We start from the raw sequence: 18,589 nt of genomic DNA, 5'->3' as shown, positions 1-18,589 counted from the left end.
GGAAAGTATCTCTTCAGTTGGAAACTGCATTACATACATAAATATGGGGAGGTAATAGATCCAACACGGTTTTACAGTGCAAACTGTAGGAAATTCCCACAGGCACTAGGAATCAGACTGAGAAACCTGTGTAAGTATTTCCCCTGCAACCCGTTCCCTTTGAGCTAGTTGAACGAACTCTCTACACGTGCTGATTTCTGAGAGAAAAGTGTGTGTGAAAGATGACATTCACCTTACTTGTTGGGAACACAAGTTCCTTATCAGCTGGAAAGTGCACTACATAAATATATATGGGGATGTACTGCTCAAAATAGGGTTTAAAGTAAAACTGCAGGAATTTCCAACCGGCACTAGGAAACAGTTTGTGAAACCAGAGTAACTGATTTTCCTGCAACCCGTTACACTTGTGTTAGTTGAACGAACGTCTCACCACATGCTCAATTCTGAGAGATAAGTGTCTCTGTAAGCCGCACTTCAACTTTCTTGTTGGGAACACAAGTTTCTTTTCAGCTGGAAAGTGCACTACATATATATATATGTTGAGGTAATAGCTCCAAAGCAGTTTTCTGTGAAAACTGCAGGAATTTCAAACCAGCACTCGGAAAACGACTGAGAAACCTGTGTAAGGGTTTCTCCTGCAAACCGGTCCCTTAGAGCTAGTTGAACGAAATTCTCTCCAGATGCTCATTTCTGAGAGATAAATGTGTGTGAAAGCCGACCTTCAACTTAATTGTTGGGAACACAAGTTTCTTTTCAGCTGGAAAGTGCACTACAAACATATATATTGTGAGGTACAAGCTCCAACACGGTTTGACAGTGAAAACTGCAGGAACTTCAAACCAGCACTCGGAAAGAGTCTGAGAATCCAGAGTAAGTGTTTCTCCTGAAAAACCGCTCACTTTGTGCTAGTTGAACGACAGTCTCTCCACATGCTCTGTTTTGATAGATAAGTGTGTGTGAAAGCCATCCTTAACGTAGCTTGTTGGGAACACAAAGATTCGTTTCAGTTGGAAACTGCATTGCATACATATATATGGGTAGGTAATAGCTCCAAGTCGTGTTTACAGTGAAAACTGCAGGAACTTCCAACCGGCACAAGGAAATAATTTGTGAAACCAGAGTAAGTGATTCTCCTGCAAACCGTTCCATTTGTGTTAGTTGAACGAACATCTCTCCACATGCTCATTTCTAAGAGATAAGCATGTGTGAAAGGCGCCCTTCAACTTTCTTGTTGGGAACACAAGTTTCTTTTCAGCTGGAAAGTGCACTACATACATATATGGTGAGGTAATAGCTCCAAAGCAGTTTTCTGTGAAAACTGCAGGAATTTCAAACCAGCACTAGGAAAACGAATGAGAAAACTGTGTAAGGGTTTCTCCTGCAACCGGTCCTTTAGAGCTAGATGAAAGAACATCTCTCCAGATGCTAATTTCTGAGACATAAGTGTGTGTGAAAGCCTCCCTTCAAATTTCTTGTTGGGAACACAAGTTTCTTTTCAGCTGGAAAGTGCACTACATACATATATATAGTGAGGTACTAGCTCCAAATCGGTTTTACAGTGAAAACTGCAGGAACTTCAAACCAGCACTTGGAAAGAGTCTGAGAATCCAGAGTAAGTGTTTCTCCTGCAAAACCACTCACTTTGTGCTAGTTGAACGACAGTCTCTCCACATGCTCAGTTTTGAGAGATAAGTGTGTGTGAAAGCCGTTCTTCACTTAGCTTGTTTGGAACACATAGTTTCTTTCGAGTTGGAAAGTGCGCTATATTCATATATTTGGGGAGGTACTAGCTCCAACTCGGGTTTACATTGAAAACTGTAGGAACATCAAAACGGCACTAGGAAACACACTGCGAAACCAGAGTAGTGTTGCGCCTGCAACCCGTTTCCCTTGTGCTATGTGAACGAAAATCTCTCCACATGCTCAGTTCTGAGGGAAAAGTGTGTGTGAAAGCCGTCCTTTACCTAGCTTGTAGGGAACACAAGGTTTCTTTTCAGGTGGTATCTGCACTGAATACATATATATTGGGAGGTACTATCTCCAACTCGGGTTTAAAGTATAAAGAGTAGAACTTCAAACCGGCACGAGGAAACACACCTAAAATGCAGATAAACTGTTGCTCCTGCATTCCGTTCCCCTTGTGCTACTGGAACGAACGTATCTCCATATGCTCAGTTAAGAGATATAATTGTGTGTGGAAGCCAACCTTTACCTGGCTTGTTGGGAACACAAGTTCCTTATAAGCTGGAAAGTGCACTACATATATATGTTTCTGGATGTACTGCTCAAACTACGGTTTACAGTGAAAACTGCTGTAACTTCCAAAAGGCACTAGGAAACATTTGTGAAACCAGAGTAATTGATTCTCCTGCAACCCATTCCACTTGTGTTAGTTGAACGAACGTCTCTCCACATGCTCACATCTGAGAGATAAGTGTGAGTGAAAGCCGACCTTCAACTTTCTTGTTGGGAAAACAAGTTTCTTTTCAGATGGAAAGTGCACTACATACAAATATATGGTGAGGTACTAGCTCCAACACGGTTTTACAATGAAAACTGCAGAAACTTCAATCCAGCACTAGGAAACATTCTGAAAATCCAGAGTAAGTGTTTCTCCTGCAAAACCGCTCACTTAGTGCTAGTTGAACGACAGTCTCTCCACATGCTCAGATTTCAGAGATAAGTGTGTGTGAAAGCCGTCCTTCACCTAGCTTGTTGGGAACACATAGATTCTTTCGAGTTGGAAGGTGCGCTACATTCATATATATGGGGAGGTACAAGCTCCAACTCGGCTTTAAATTGAAAACTGTAGGAACATCAAATCGGCTCTAGGAAACAGACTGAAAAACCAGAGCAAAGTTGCTCCTGCAACCCGTTTCCCTTGTGCTATTTGAACGAATATCTCTCCACATGCTCAGTTCTGAGAGATAAGTGTGTGTGAAAGCCGTCCTTTACCTAGCTTGTAGGGAACACAAGGTTTCTTTTCAGGTGGAATCTGCACTACATACATATATATTGGGAGGTACTATCTCCAACTCGGGCATACAGTGCAAACTGTAGGAACTTCCAACAGGCACTAGGAATCAGACTGAGAAACCTGTGTAAGTGTTTCCCCTGCAAACTATTCCCTTTGAGCTAGTTGAACGAACGTCTATCCACATGCTCATTTCTGGGAGAAAATTGTGTGTGAAAGCCGTTCTTCACCTTACTTGTTGGGAACACAATTTTCTTATCAGCTGGAAACTGCACTACATACATGTATATGGGGATGTACAGCTCAACCTCGGGTTTTCAGTGAAAACTGCAGGAACTTGCACGGGCACTAGGAAACAGACTGAGAATCCAGAAGAAGAATTTTTCCTGGAACGCGTTTCCATTGTGCTAGTTGATCGAAGGTCTATATAAATGCTCAGTTCTGACAGATAAGTGTGTGTTAAAGGCGTGCTTCTCCTTCCTTGTCGGGAACACAAAGTTTATTTTTATTTGGAATCTGCACTACATACATATTTATAGGGAGGTACTAGATCCAACTCGGGTTTACTGTGAAAACTGCAGGAACTTCAAAACGGCATTATGAAAAGAGAGAGAACCCAGAGTAAGAGTTTATCCTGCAACCAGTTCCATTTGTGCTAGTTGAATGAACGTCTCTCCACGTGCTCAGTTCTGAGAAATAAGTGTGTGTGAAAGCCGACCTTCACCTTGCTTGTTGGGAACACAAAGTTTCGTTTCAGTTGGAAACTGCACTGCATACATATATATGGGCTGGTACAAGCTCCATCTCAGTATTACACTGAAAGCTGCAGGAACTTCAAACCGGCACAAGAAAAAGCCTGAGAAACCAGAGTAAGTGTTTCCCCTGCAACCCGTTCCCTTTGAGCTAGTTTTATGAACGTCTCCCCACATGCTCATTTCGGAGAGAAAAGTGTGTGTGAAAGCCGCCCATCAACTTTCTTGTTGGGAACACAAGTTTCTTTTCAGCTGGAAAGTGCACTATATACATATATGGTGAGGTAAAAACTCCAAAGCAGTATTCTTTGAAAATTGAAGGAATATCAAACCAGCACTAGGAAAACGACTGTGAAACTTGTGTAAGGGTTTCTCCTGAAAATCTTTCCCTTAGAGCTAGTTGAACGAACGTCTGTCCAGATGCTCATTTTGAGAGATAATTGTGTGTGAAAGCCGCCCTTCAACTTACTTGTTGGGAACACAAGATTATTTTCAGCTGGAAAGTGCGCTACATAAATATATATGGTGAGGTACAACTCCAAAAAGATTTTACAGTGAAAACTGCAGGATCTTCAAACCAGCACTAGGAAACAGTCTGAGAAACCAGAGTTATTGTTTCTACTGCAAAACCTCTCACTTTGTGCTAGTTGAACGACAGTCTCTCCACATGCTCAGGTTTGAGAAATAAGTGTGTGTGAAAGCTGTCCTTCACCTAGCTTGTTGGGAACACATAGTTTCTTTTGAGTTGTAAAGTGCGCTACATTCATATATATGGGAAGGTACTAGCTCCAACTCGGCTTTAAATTGAAAACTGTAGGAACATCAAATCGGCTCTAGGTAAAAGACTGCATACCAGAGTAGTGTTGATCCTTCAACCGGTTTACCTTGTGCTATTTGAACGAATGTCTCTCCACATGCTCAGTTCTGAGAGATAAGTGTGTGTGAAAGCCGTACTTTACCTAGCTTATAGGGAACACAAGTTTCTTTTCAGGTGGAATCTGCACTGCATACATATATATTGGGAGGTACTATCTCCAACTCGGGTTTAAAGTATAAACAGAAGGAACTTCAAACCGGCACGAGGAAACACACCAAAAATGCAGATAAACTGTTGCTCCTGCATTCCGTTCCCCTTGTGCTACTGGAACGAACGTCTCTCCATATGCTCAGTTCAGAGATATAATTGTGTGTGGAAGCCGTCCTTCACCTGGTTGGTTGGGAACACAATGTTTCTTTTCAGTTAGAATCTGCACTACATACATATATATGGGGAGGTACTAGCTAAACTTCGGGTTTACGTTGTAAACTGCAGGAAATTCAAACCGGCATTTGGATACCGATTGAGAGACCTGAGTACGTGTTACAACTGCAACCTGTTCCTTTGTGTTTGTTGAAAGAACGTCTCTCCACATGCTCATTTCGGAGAGATAACTGCGTGTGGAACCGTTCTTCAATTAGCTTGTTGGGAACACAAAGTTTCCTTTCAGTTGGAAATTGAACTACATACATTTATATGGGCTGGTACAAGCTCCACCTCGGTATTACACTGAAAGCTGCAGGAACTTCAAACCGGCACTAGGAAACAGCCTGAAAACCCAGAGTAAGTGATTCTCCTGCAAACCGTTCCATTGGTGTTATTTGAACGAATGTCTCTCTACATGAACAATTCTGAGATATAAGTCTGTGTGAAATCCTTCCTTCATCTAGCTTGATGGGAACGGAAATTATCTCCTCAGTTGGAAACAGCACTACATACATAAATATGTGGAGGTAATAGATCCAACACGGTTTTACAGTGCAAAATGTAGGAACTTCCAACAGGCACTAGGAATCAGACTGAGAAACCTGTGTAAGTGTTTCTCCTGCAACCCGTTCCCTTTGAGCTTGTTGAACGAAAGTCTCTCCAGAAGCTCAGTTCTGAGAGATAAGTGTGTGTGAAAGCCGTCCTTCACCTAGCTTGTTTGGAACACAAAGTTTCGTTTCAGTTGGAAACTGTACTGCAAACATATATATGGGGAGGTACTAGCTCCAACTCGTATTTACAGTGAAAACTGCAGGAACATCCAACCGGCACTAGGAAACAGTTTGTGATACCAGAGTAAGTGATTCTCCTGCAACCCGTTCCACTTGTGTTAGTTGAACGAACGTCTCTCCACATGCTCAGTTCTGAGAGATAAGTGTTTGTGAAAGCCGCCCTTCAACTTTCTTGATGGGAACACATGTTTCTTATCAGCTGGAAAGTGCACTAAGACATATATATTGGGATGTACTGCTCAACTTCGGGTGTTCAGTGAAAACTGCAGGAACTTGCACGGGCACTAGGAAACAGACTTAGAATCCAGAAGATGTGTTTTTCCTGGAACGCGTTTTCATTGTGCTAGTTGATCGAAGGTCTCTCTAAATGCTCAGTTCCGTCATATACATGTGTGTTAAAGGCGTGCTTCTCCTAGCTTGTCGGGAACACAAGGTTTCTTTTCAGGTGGAATCTGCACTACATACATATGTATTGGGAGGTACTATCTCCAACTCGGGCATACAGTGCAAACTGTAGGAACTTCCAACAGGCACTAGGAATCAGACTGAGAAACGTGTGTAAGTGTTTCCCCTGCAAACCATTCCCTTTGAGCTAGTTGAACGAACGTCTATCCACATGCTCATTTCTGAGAGAAAAGTGTGTGTGAAAGCCGTCCTTCACCTTACTTGTTGGGAACACAAATTTCTTATCAGCTGGAAACTGCACTACATACATATATATGGGGATGTACAGCTCAACCTCGGGTTTTCAGTGAAAACTGCAGGAACTTGCACGGGCATTAGGAAACAGACTGAGAATCCAGAAGAAGAATTTTTCCTGGAACGCGTTTCCATTGTGCTAGTTGAACGAAGGTCTATATAAATTCTCAGTTCTGACAGATAAGTGTGTGTTAAAGGCGTGCTTCTCCTTCCTTGTCGGGAACACAAAGTTTATTTTCAGTTGGAATCTGCACTACATACATATTTATAGGGAGGTACTAGCTCCAACTCGGGGTTACAGTGAAAACTGCAGGAACTTCAAACCGGCATTATGAACAGAGAGAGAAACCAGAGTAAGAGTTTATCCTGCAACCCGTTCCATTTGTGCTAGTTGAACGAACGTCTCTTCACATGCTCAGTTCTGAGAGATAAGTGTGTGTGTGAAAACCGTCTTCCACCTAGCTTGTTGGGAACACAAATTTTCGTTTCAGTTGGAAATTCCATGCATACATGTATATGGGGAGGTACTAGCTCTAACTCCTGTTTACAGTGAAAACTGCAGGAAATTCCAACCGGCACTAGGAAACAGTTTGTGAAACCAGAGTAAGTGATTCTCCAGCAAACCGTTCCACTTGTGTTTGTTGAACGAACGTCTCTCCACATGCTCAGATCTGCGAGATAAGTGCGTGTGAAAGCCGCCCTTCAAATTTTTTGTTGGGAACACAAGTTTCTTTTCAGCTGGAAAGTGCACTACATATATATATGATGAGGTAATAGCTCCAAAACAGTTTTCTTTGAAAACTGCAGGAATTTCAAACCAGCACTAGGAAAAAGACTGAGAAACCTGTGTAAGCGTTTCTCCTGCAAAACGGTCCCTTAGGTCTAGTTGAACGAACGTCTCTACAGATGCTCATTTCTGAGAGAAAATTGTGTGTGAAAGCCGCCTTTCAACTTACTTGTTGGGAACACAAGATTCTTTCCACCTGGAAAGTGCACTACATACATATATATGGTGAGGTAATATCTCCAACACTGTTTTACAGTGAAAACTGCAGGAACTTCAAACCAGCACTAGGAAACTGTCTGAGAAATCAGAGTAAGAGTTTCTTCTGCAAAACCGCTCACTTTGTGCTAGTTGAACGACAGTCTCTCCACATGCTCAGTTTTGAGAAATAACTGTGTGTGGAAGCCGTGCTTCAATTAGCTTGTTGGGATCACAAAGTTTCTTTTCAGTTGGAAAGTGCACTACATACATATATATTGGCTGGTACAAGCTCCACCTCGGTATTACACAGAAAGTTGCAGGAACTTCAACACGGCACTAGAAACAGCCTGACAATCCAGAGTATTTGATTCTCCTGCAAACCGTTCCATTTGTGGTATTTGAACGAATGTCTCTCTACATGCTCATTTCTGAGAGAAAAGTGTGTGTGAAAGCCGTCCTTCACCTAGCTTGATGGGAACGGAAATTATCTCTTCAGTTGGAAACTGCACTACATACATACATATGGGGAGATAATAGATCCAACACGGTTTAAAGTGCAAACTCTAGGAACTTCCAACCGGCACTAGGAATCAGACTGAGAAAACTTTGTAAGTGTTTCCCCTGCAACCCGTTCCCTTTGAGCTAGTTGAACGAACGTCTCTACACGTGCTCATTTCTGAGAATAAAGTGTGTGTGAAAGCCGCCCTTCACCTTACTTGTTGGGAACACAATTTTCTTATCAGCTGGAAAGTGGACTACATACATATGTATGGGGATGTACTGCTCACTCTCGGGTTTTCAGTGAAAATTGCAGGAACCTGCACGGGCACTAGGAAACAGACTGAGAATCCAGAAGAAGTGTTTTTCCTGGAACGCGTTTCCATTGTGCTAGTTGATCGATGGTCTCTCTAAATGCTCAGTTCTGACAGATAAGTGTGTGTTAAAGGCTTGCTTCTCCTACCTTGTCTGGAACACAAAGTTTCTTTTCAGTTGGAATCTGCACTACATACATATTAATAGGGAGGTACTAGATCCAACTCGGGTTTACTGTGAAAACTGCAGGAACTTCAAACCGGCATTATGAACAGAGAGAGAAACCAGAGTAAGAGTTTATCCTGCAACCCGTTCCATTTGTGCTAGTTGAACGAACGTCTCTCCACATGCTCAGTTCTGAGAGATAAGTGTGTGTGAAAGCCGACCTTCACCTAGCTTGTTGGGAACACAAAGTTTCTTTTCAGTTGGAAACTGCACTGCATACATATATATGGGCTGGTACAAGCTCCAACTCGTTATTACACTGAAGGCTGCAGGAACTTCAAACCGGCACTAGGAAAAAGCCTGAGAAACCAGAGTAAGTGATTCACCTGCAACCCGTTCCATTCATAGTATTTGAACGAATGTCTCTCTACATGCTCATTTCTGAGAGAAAAGTGTGTGTGAAAGCCGTCCTTCAACTAGCTTGATGGGAACGGGAAGTATCTCTTCAGTTGGAAACTGCACTACATACATAAAAATTGGGAGGTAATAGATCCAACACGGTTTTACAGTGCAAACTGTAGGAACTACCAACAGGCACTAGGAATCAGACTGAGAAACCTGTGTAAGTGTTTCCCCTGCAACCAGTTCCCTTTGAGCTAGTTGAACGAACGTCTCTCCACATGCTAATTTCCGAGAGAAAAGTGTGTGTGAAAGCCGCCCTTCACCTTACTTGTTGGGAACACAAGTTCCTTATGAGCTGGAAAGTGCACTACATATATATGTATCTGGATGTACTGCTCAAACTCGGGTTTACAGTGAAAACTGCAGTAACATCCAACAGGCACTAGGAAACATTTGTGAAACCAGAGTAATTGATTCTCCTGCAACACATTCCACTTGTGTTAGTTGAACGAACGTCTCTCCACATGCTCATATCTGAGAGATAAGTGTGTGTGAAAGCCGCCCTTCAACTTTCTTGTTGTGAACACATGTTTCTTATCAGCGGGAAAGTGCAATGAGACATATATATTGGGATGTACTGCTCAACTTCGGGTGTTCAATGAAAACTGCAGGAACTTGCACGGGCACTAGGAAATAGACTGATAATCCAGAAGAAGTGTTTTTCCTGGAACGCGTTTCCATTGTGCTAGTTGATCGAATGTCTCTCTAAATGCTCAGTTCTGACAGATAAATGTGTGTTAAAGGCGTGCTTCTCCTAGCTTGTCGGGAACACAAAGTTTCTTTTCAGTTGGAATCTGCACTACATACAAATATAAAGGGAGGTACTAGCTCCAACTCGGGTTTACAGTGAAAAATGCAGGAACTTCTAACCGGCATTATGAACAGAGAGAGAAACCAGAGTAAGAGTTTATCCTGCAAACAGTTCCATTAGTGCTAGTTGAACGAACGTCTCTCCACATGCTCATTTCTGACAGATAATTGTGTTTGAAAGCCGCCCTTCAACTTTCTTGTTGGGAACACAAGTTTCTTTTCAGCTGGAAAGTGCACTACATACATATATGGTGAGGAAATAGCTCCAAAGCAGTTTTTTGTGAATTCTGCAGGAATTTCAAACCAGCACTAGGAAAACGACTGAGAAACCTGTGTAAGGTTTCTCCTGCAAACCGGTCCCTTAGAGCTAGTTGAACGTACGTCTCTCCAGATGCTCATTTCAAAGAGATAATTGTGTGTGAAAGCCGCCCTTCAGCTTTCTTGTTGGGAACACAAGTTTCTTTTCAGATGGAAAGTGCACTACATACACATATATGGTGAGGTACTAGCTCCAACACGGTTTTACAATGAAAACTCAGGAAATTCAAACCAGCAATAAGAAGCAGTCTGAGAAACCAGAGTAAGTGTTTCTCCTGCAAAACCGCTCACTTTGTGCTAGTTGAACGACAGTCTCTCCACATGCTCAGTTTTGAGAGATAAGTGTGTGTGAAAGCCGTCCTTCACCTAGCTTTTTGGGAACACATAGATTCTTTCGAGTTGGAAGGTGCGCTACATTCATATATATGGGGAGGAACTAGCTCCAACTCGGGTTTAAATTGAAAACTGCAGGAACATCTAAACGGCACTAGGAAACAGACTGCGAAACCAGAGTAGTGTTGCTCTAGCAACATGTTTCCCTTGTGCTATTTGAACGAAAATCTCTCCACATGCTCAGTTCTGAGATATAAGTGTGTGTGAAAGCCGTCCTTTACCTAGATTGTAGGGAACACAATGTTTCTTTTCAGGTGGAATCTGCACTACATACATATATATTGGGAAGTACTATCTCCAACTCGGGCATACAGTGCAAACTGTAGGAACTTCCAACAGGCACTAGGAATCAGACTGAGAAACTTGTGTAAGTGTTTCCCCTGCAAACCATTCCCTTTGAGCTAGTTGAACGAACGTCTATCCACATGCTCATTTCTGAGAGAAAAGTGTGTGTGAAAGCCGTCCTTCAACTTACTTGTTGGGAACACAATTTTCTTATCAGCTGGAAACTGCACTACATACATATATATGGGGATGTACAGCTCAACATCGGGTTTTCAGTGAAAACTGCAGGAACTTGCACAGGCACTAGGAAACAGACTGAGAATCCAGAAGAAGAATTTTTCCTGGAACGCGTTTCCATTGTGCTAGTTGATCGAAGGTCTATATAAATGCTCAGTTCTGACAGATAAGTGTGTGTTAAAGGCGTGCTTCTCCTTCATTGTCGGGAACACAAAGTTTATTTTCAGTTGGAATCTGCACTACATACATATTTATAGGGAGGTACTAGCTCCAACTCGGGTTTACAGTGAAAACTGCAGGAACTTCAAACCGGCATTATGAACAGAGAGAGAAACCAGAGTAAGAGTTTATACTGCAACCCGCTCCATTTGTGCTAGTTGAACAACAGTCTCTCCACATGCTCAGTTTTGAGAGATAAGTGTGTGTGAAAGCCGTCCTTCAACAAGCTTGTAGGAACACATAGTTTCTTTCGAGTTGGAAAGTGCACTACATTCATATATATGGGGAGGTACTAGCTCCAACTCGGGTTTAAATTGAAAACTTTAGGAACATCAAAACGGCACTAGGAAACAGACTGCGAAACCAGAGTAGTGCTGCTCCTGCAACCCGTTTTCCTTGTGCTTTTTGAACGAAAATCTCTCCACATGCTCAGTACTGAGGGATAAGTGTGTGTGAAAGCCGTCCTTTACCTAGCTTGTAGGGAACACAAGGTTTCTTTTCAGGTGTTATCTGCACTGAATACATATATATTGGGAGGTACTATCTCCAACACGGGTTTAAAGCAAAAACTGTAGGAAATTCAAATCGGCACTAGGAAATACAACTAAAAAGCAGATAAAGTGTTTCTCCTACATCCCGTTCCCCTTGGGCTACTGGAACGAACGTCTCTCCATATGCTCAATTCAGAGATATAATTGTGTGTGGAAGCCGTACTTCACCTGGCTTGTTGGGAACACAATGTTTGTTTTAAGTTAGAATCTGCACTACCTACATATATATGGGGAGGTACTAGCTAAACCTCGGGTTTACGATGTAACTGCAGGAAATTCAAACTGGCATTAGGATACAGATTTAGAAACCTGAGTACGTGTTAACTGCAACCTGTTCCCTTTGTGTTTTTTGAACGAACGTCTCTCCACATGATCATTTCGGAGAGATAACTGTGTGTGGATACCGTGCTTCAATTAGCTTTATGGGAACACAAAGTTTCTTTTCAGTTGGAAACTGCACTACATACATATATATGGGCTGGTACAAGCTCCAACCCGGTATTACACTGAAAGCTGCAGGAACTTCAAACCGGCACTAGGAAACAGCCTGAGAAACCAGAGTAAGTGATGTCCTGCAACCCGTTCCATTCGTGGTATTTGAACGAATGTCTCTCTACATGCTCATTTCTGAGAGAAAATTGTGTGTGAAAGCCGTCCTTAAACGTTCTTGTTGGGAACACAAGTTTCTTTTCAGCAGGAAAGTGCACTACATACATATATGTTGAGGTCATAGCTCCAAAGCATTTTTCTGTGAAAACTGCATGAATTTGAAACCAGCACTTGGAAAACGACTGAGAAACAAGTGTAAGGGTTTTTCCTGCAAACCGGTCCCTTAGAGCTAGTTGAACGAACGTCTCTCCAGATGCTCATTTCTGAGAGATAATTGTGTGTAAGCTGCCCTTCACCTTACTTGTTGGTAACACTAGTTCCTTATCAGCTGGAAAGTGCACTACATATATATGTATCTGGATGTACTGCTCAAACTCGGGTTTACAGTGAAAACTGCAGGAACTTCAAACCAGCACTAGGAAACATTCTGAGAAACCAGAGTAAGTGTTTCTCCTGCAAAACCGCTCACTTTGTGCTAGTTGAACGACAGTCTCTCCAAATGCTCAGTTTTGAGAGATAAGTGTGTGTGAAAGCCGTCCTTCACCTAGCTTGTTTGGAACACAAAGTTTGGTTTCAGTTTGAAACTGCACGGCATACATATATATGGGCTGGTAAAAGCTCCAACTCGGTATTACACTGAAAGTTGCAGGAACTTCATACAGGCACTAGGAATCCGCCTGAGAAACCAGAGTAATTGATTCTCCTGCAACCAGTTCCATTCGTGGTATTTGAATGAATGTCTCTCTACATGCTAAATTCTGAGAGAAATGTGTTTGTGAAAGCCTTCTTTCATATAGCTTGATGGGAACAGAAAGTATCGTTTCAGTTGAAAAGTGCACTACATACATAAATATGGGGAGGTAATAGATCCAACACGGTTTTACAGTGCAAACTGCAGGAATTTCCAACAGGCACTAGGAAACAATTTGTGAAACCAGAGTAAGTGATTCTCCTGCAACCCGATCCACTTGTGTTAGTTGAACGAACTTCTCTCCAAATGCTCAGTTCTGAGAGATAAGTGTGTGTGAAAGCCGCCCTTCAACTTTCTTGATGGGAACACAAGTTTCTTTTAAGCTGGAGAGTGCACTACATACATATATGGTGAGTTAATAGCTCCAAAGCAGATTTCTTTGAACACTGCAGGAATTTCAAACCAGCACTAGGAAACAGTCTGAGAAACCAGAGTAAGTGTTTCTCCTGCAAAACCACTCACTTTGTGCTAGTTGAACGACAGTCTCTCCACATGCTCAGTTTTGAGAGTTATGTTTGTGTGAAAGCCGTCCTTCACCTAGATTGTTGGGAACACAAAGTTTCGTTTCAGTTGGAAACAGCATTGCATACATATATATGGGGAGGTACTAACACCAACTCGTGTTTACAGTGAAAACTGCAGGAACTTCCAACAGGCACTAGGAAACACACCTAAAAAGCAGATTAATTTTTGCTCCTGCATCCTATTCCCCTTGTGCTACTGGAACGAACGTCTCTCCATATGCTCAGTTCAGAGGTATAACTGTGTGTGGAAGCCGTACTTCACCTAGAATGTTGGGAACACAATGTTTCTTTTCAGTTAGAATCTGCACTACATACATATATATGGGCTGGTACTAGCTCGAACTCGATATTACACTGAAAGCTGCAGGAACTTCAAACCGGCACTAGTAAACATCCTGTGATACCAGAGTAAGTGATTCTCCTGCAACCCGTTCCATTTTTGGTATTTGAACGAATGTCTCTCTACATGATCATTTTTGAGAGAAAAGTGTGTGTGAGAGCCGTCCTTCACCTAGCTTGATGGGAACGGAATATAACTCTTCAGTTGGAAACTGCTCTACATAAATAATTATGGGGAGATAATAGATCTAACACGGTTTTAGAGTGCAAACTGTAGGAACTTCCAACAGGCAGTAGGAATTAGACTGAGAAACCTCTGTAAGTGTTTCCCCTGCAACCCGTTCCCTTTGAGCTAGTTTTACGAACGTCTCTCCACATGCTCATTTCTGAGAGAAAATTGTGTGTGAAAGCCGTCCTTCACCTTACTTGTTGGGAACACAATTTTCTTATCAGCTGGAAAGTGGACTACATACATATTTATGGGGATGTACTGCTCACTCTCGGGTTTTCAGTGAAAATTGCAGGAACCTGCACGGGCACTAGGAAACAGACTGAGAATCCAGAAGAAGTGTTTTTCCTGGAACGCGTTTCCATTGTGCTAGTTGATCGATGGTCTCTCTAAATGCTCAGTTCTGACAGATAAGTGTGTGTTAAAGGCTTGCTTCTCCTACCTTGTCGGGAACACAAAGTTTCTTTTCAGTTGGAATCTGCACTACATACATATTAATAGGGAGGTACTAGATCCAACTCGGGTTTACTGTGAAAACTGCAGGAACTTCAAACCGGCATTATGAACAGAGAGAGAAACCAGAGTAAGAGTTTATCCTGCAACCCGTTCCATTTGTGCTAGTTGAACGAACGTCTCTCCACATGCTCAGTTCTGAGAGATAAGTGTGTGTGAAAGCCGACCTTCACCTAGCTTGTTGGGAACACAAAGTTTCTTTTCAGTTGGAAACTGCACTGCATACATATATATGGGCTGGTACAAGCTCCAACTCGTTATTACACTGAAGGCTGCAGGAACTTCAAACCGGCACTAGGAAAAAGCCTGAGAAACCAGAGTAAGTGATTCACCTGCAACCCGTTCCATTCATAGTATTTGAACGAATGTCTCTCTACATGCTCATTTCTGAGAGAAAAGTGTGTGTGAAAGCCGTCCTTCAACTAGCTTGATGGGAACGGGAAGTATCTCTTCAGTTGGAAACTGCACTACATACATAAAAATTGGGAGGTAATAGATCCAACACGGTTTTACAGTGCAAACTGTAGGAACTACCAACAGGCACTAGGAATCAGACTGAGAAACCTGTGTAAGTGTTTCCCCTGCAACCAGTTCCCTTTGAGCTAGTTGAACGAACGTCTCTCCACATGCTAATTTCCGAGAGAAAAGTGTGTGTGAAAGCCGCCCTTCACCTTACTTGTTGGGAACACAAGTTCCTTATGAGCTGGAAAGTGCACTACATATATATGTATCTGGATGTACTGCTCAAACTCGGGTTTACAGTGAAAACTGCAGTAACATCCAACAGGCACTAGGAAACATTTGTGAAACCAGAGTAATTGATTCTCCTGCAACACATTCCACTTGTGTTAGTTGAACGAACGTCTCTCCACATGCTCATATCTGAGAGATAAGTGTGTGTGAAAGCCGCCCTTCAACTTTCTTGTTGTGAACACATGTTTCTTATCAGCGGGAAAGTGCAATGAGACATATATATTGGGATGTACTGCTCAACTTCGGGTGTTCAATGAAAACTGCAGGAACTTGCACGGGCACTAGGAAATAGACTGATAATCCAGAAGAAGTGTTTTTCCTGGAACGCGTTTCCATTGTGCTAGTTGATCGAATGTCTCTCTAAATGCTCAGTTCTGACAGATAAATGTGTGTTAAAGGCGTGCTTCTCCTAGCTTGTCGGGAACACAAAGTTTCTTTTCAGTTGGAATCTGCACTACATACAAATATAAAGGGAGGTACTAGCTCCAACTCGGGTTTACAGTGAAAAATGCAGGAACTTCTAACCGGCATTATGAACAGAGAGAGAAACCAGAGTAAGAGTTTATCCTGCAAACAGTTCCATTAGTGCTAGTTGAACGAACGTCTCTCCACATGCTCATTTCTGACAGATAATTGTGTTTGAAAGCCGCCCTTCAACTTTCTTGTTGGGAACACAAGTTTCTTTTCAGCTGGAAAGTGCACTACTTACATATATGGTGAGGAAATAGCTCCAAAGCAGTTTTTTGTGAATTCTGCAGGAATTTCAAACCAGCAATAGGAAAACGACTGAGAAACCTGTGTAAGGTTTCTCCTGCAAACCGGTCCCTTAGAGCTAGTTGAACGTACGTCTCTCCAGATGCTCATTTCAAAGAGATAATTGTGTGTGAAAGCCGCCCTTCAGCTTTCTTGTTGGGAACACAAGTTTCTTTTCAGATGGAAAGTGCACTACATACACATATATGGTGAGGTACTAGCTCCAACACGGTTTTACAATGAAAACTCAGGAAATTCAAACCAGCAATAAGAAGCAGTCTGAGAAACCAGAGTAAGTGTTTCTCCTGCAAAACCGCTCACTTTGTGCTAGTTGAACGACAGTCTCTCCACATGCTCAGTTTTGAGAGATAAGTGTGTGTGAAAGCCGTCCTTCACCTAGCTTTTTGGGAACACATAGATTCTTTCGAGTTGGAAGGTGCGCTACATTCATATATATGGGGAGGAACTAGCTCCAACTCGGGTTTAAATTGAAAACTGCAGGAACATCTAAACGGCACTAGGAAACAGACTGCGAAACCAGAGTAGTGTTGCTCTAGCAACATGTTTCCCTTGTGCTATTTGAACGAAAATCTCTCCACATGCTCAGTTCTGAGATATAAGTGTGTGTGAAAGCCGTCCTTTACCTAGATTGTAGGGAACACAATGTTTCTTTTCAGGTGGAATCTGCACTACATACATATATATTGGGAAGTACTCTCTCCAACTCGGGCATACAGTGCAAACTGTAGGAACTTCCAACAGGCACTAGGAATCAGACTGAGAAACTTGTGTAAGTGTTTCCCCTGCAAACCATTCCCTTTGAGCTAGTTGAACGAACGTCTATCCACATGCTCATTTCTGAGAGAAAAGTGTGTGTGAAAGCCGTCCTTCAACTTACTTGTTGGGAACACAATTTTCTTATCAGCTGGAAACTGCACTACATACATATATATGGGGATGTACAGCTCAACATCGGGTTTTCAGTGAAAACTGCAGGAACTTGCACAGGCACTAGGAAACAGACTGAGAATCCAGAAGAAGAATTTTTCCTGGAACGCGTTTCCATTGTGCTAGTTGATCGAAGGTCTATATAAATGCTCAGTTCTGACAGATAAGTGTGTGTTAAAGGCGTGCTTCTCCTTCATTGTCGGGAACACAAAGTTTATTTTCAGTTGGAATCTGCACTACATACATATTTATAGGGAGGTACTAGCTCCAACTCGGGTTTACAGTGAAAACTGCAGGAACTTCAAACCGGCATTATGAACAGAGAGAGAAACCAGAGTAAGAGTTTATCCTGCAACCCGCTCCATTTGTGCTAGTTGAACAACAGTCTCTCCACATGCTCAGTTTTGAGAGATAAGTGTGTGTGAAAGCCGTCCTTCAACAAGCTTGTAGGAACACATAGTTTCTTTCGAGTTGGAAAGTGCACTACATTCATATATATGGGGAGGTACTAGCTCCAACTCGGGTTTAAATTGAAAACTTTAGGAACATCAAAACGGCACTAGGAAACAGACTGCGAAACCAGAGTAGTGCTGCTCCTGCAACCCGTTTTCCTTGTGCTTTTTGAACGAAAATCTCTCCACATGCTCAGTTCTGAGGGATAAGTGTGTGTGAAAGCCGTCCTTTACCTAGCTTGTAGGGAACACAAGGTTTCTTTTCAGGTGTTATCTGCACTGAATACATATATATTGGGAGGTACTATCTCCAACACGGGTTTAAAGCAAAAACTGTAGGAAATTCAAATCGGCACTAGGAAATACAACTAAAAAGCAGATAAAGTGTTTCTCCTACATCCCGTTCCCCTTGGGCTACTGGAACGAACGTCTCTCCATATGCTCAATTCAGAGATATAATTGTGTGTGGAAGCCGTACTTCACCTGGCTTGTTGGGAACACAATGTTTGTTTAAGTTAGAATCTGCACTACCTACATATATATGGGGAGGTACTAGCTAAACCTCGGGTTTACGATGTAACTGCAGGAAATTCAAACTGGCATTAGGATACAGATTTAGAAACCTGAGTACGTGTTAACTGCAACCTGTTCCCTTTGTGTTTTTTGAACGAACGTCTCTCCACATGATCATTTCGGAGAGATAACTGTGTGTGGATACCGTGCTTCAATTAGCTTTATGGGAACACAAAGTTTCTTTTCAGTTGGAAACTGCACTACATACATATATATGGGCTGGTACAAGCTCCAACCCGGTATTACACTGAAAGCTGCAGGAACTTCAAACCAGCACTAGGAAACAGCCTGAGAAACCAGAGTAAGTGATGTCCTGCAACCCGTTCCATTCGTGGTATTTGAACGAATGTCTCTCTACATGCTCATTTCTGAGAGAAAATTGTGTGTGAAAGCCGTCCTTAAACGTTCTTGTTGGGAACACAAGTTTCTTTTCAGCAGGAAAATGCAC

Source organism: Camelus bactrianus, chromosome X (assembly GCF_048773025.1).
Source record: "Camelus bactrianus isolate YW-2024 breed Bactrian camel chromosome X, ASM4877302v1, whole genome shotgun sequence".
Lineage (NCBI taxonomy): Eukaryota > Metazoa > Chordata > Mammalia > Artiodactyla > Camelidae > Camelus > Camelus bactrianus.
The sequence above is the reverse complement of the archived record's forward strand: the minus strand, read 5'-3'. Positions refer to the sequence as shown.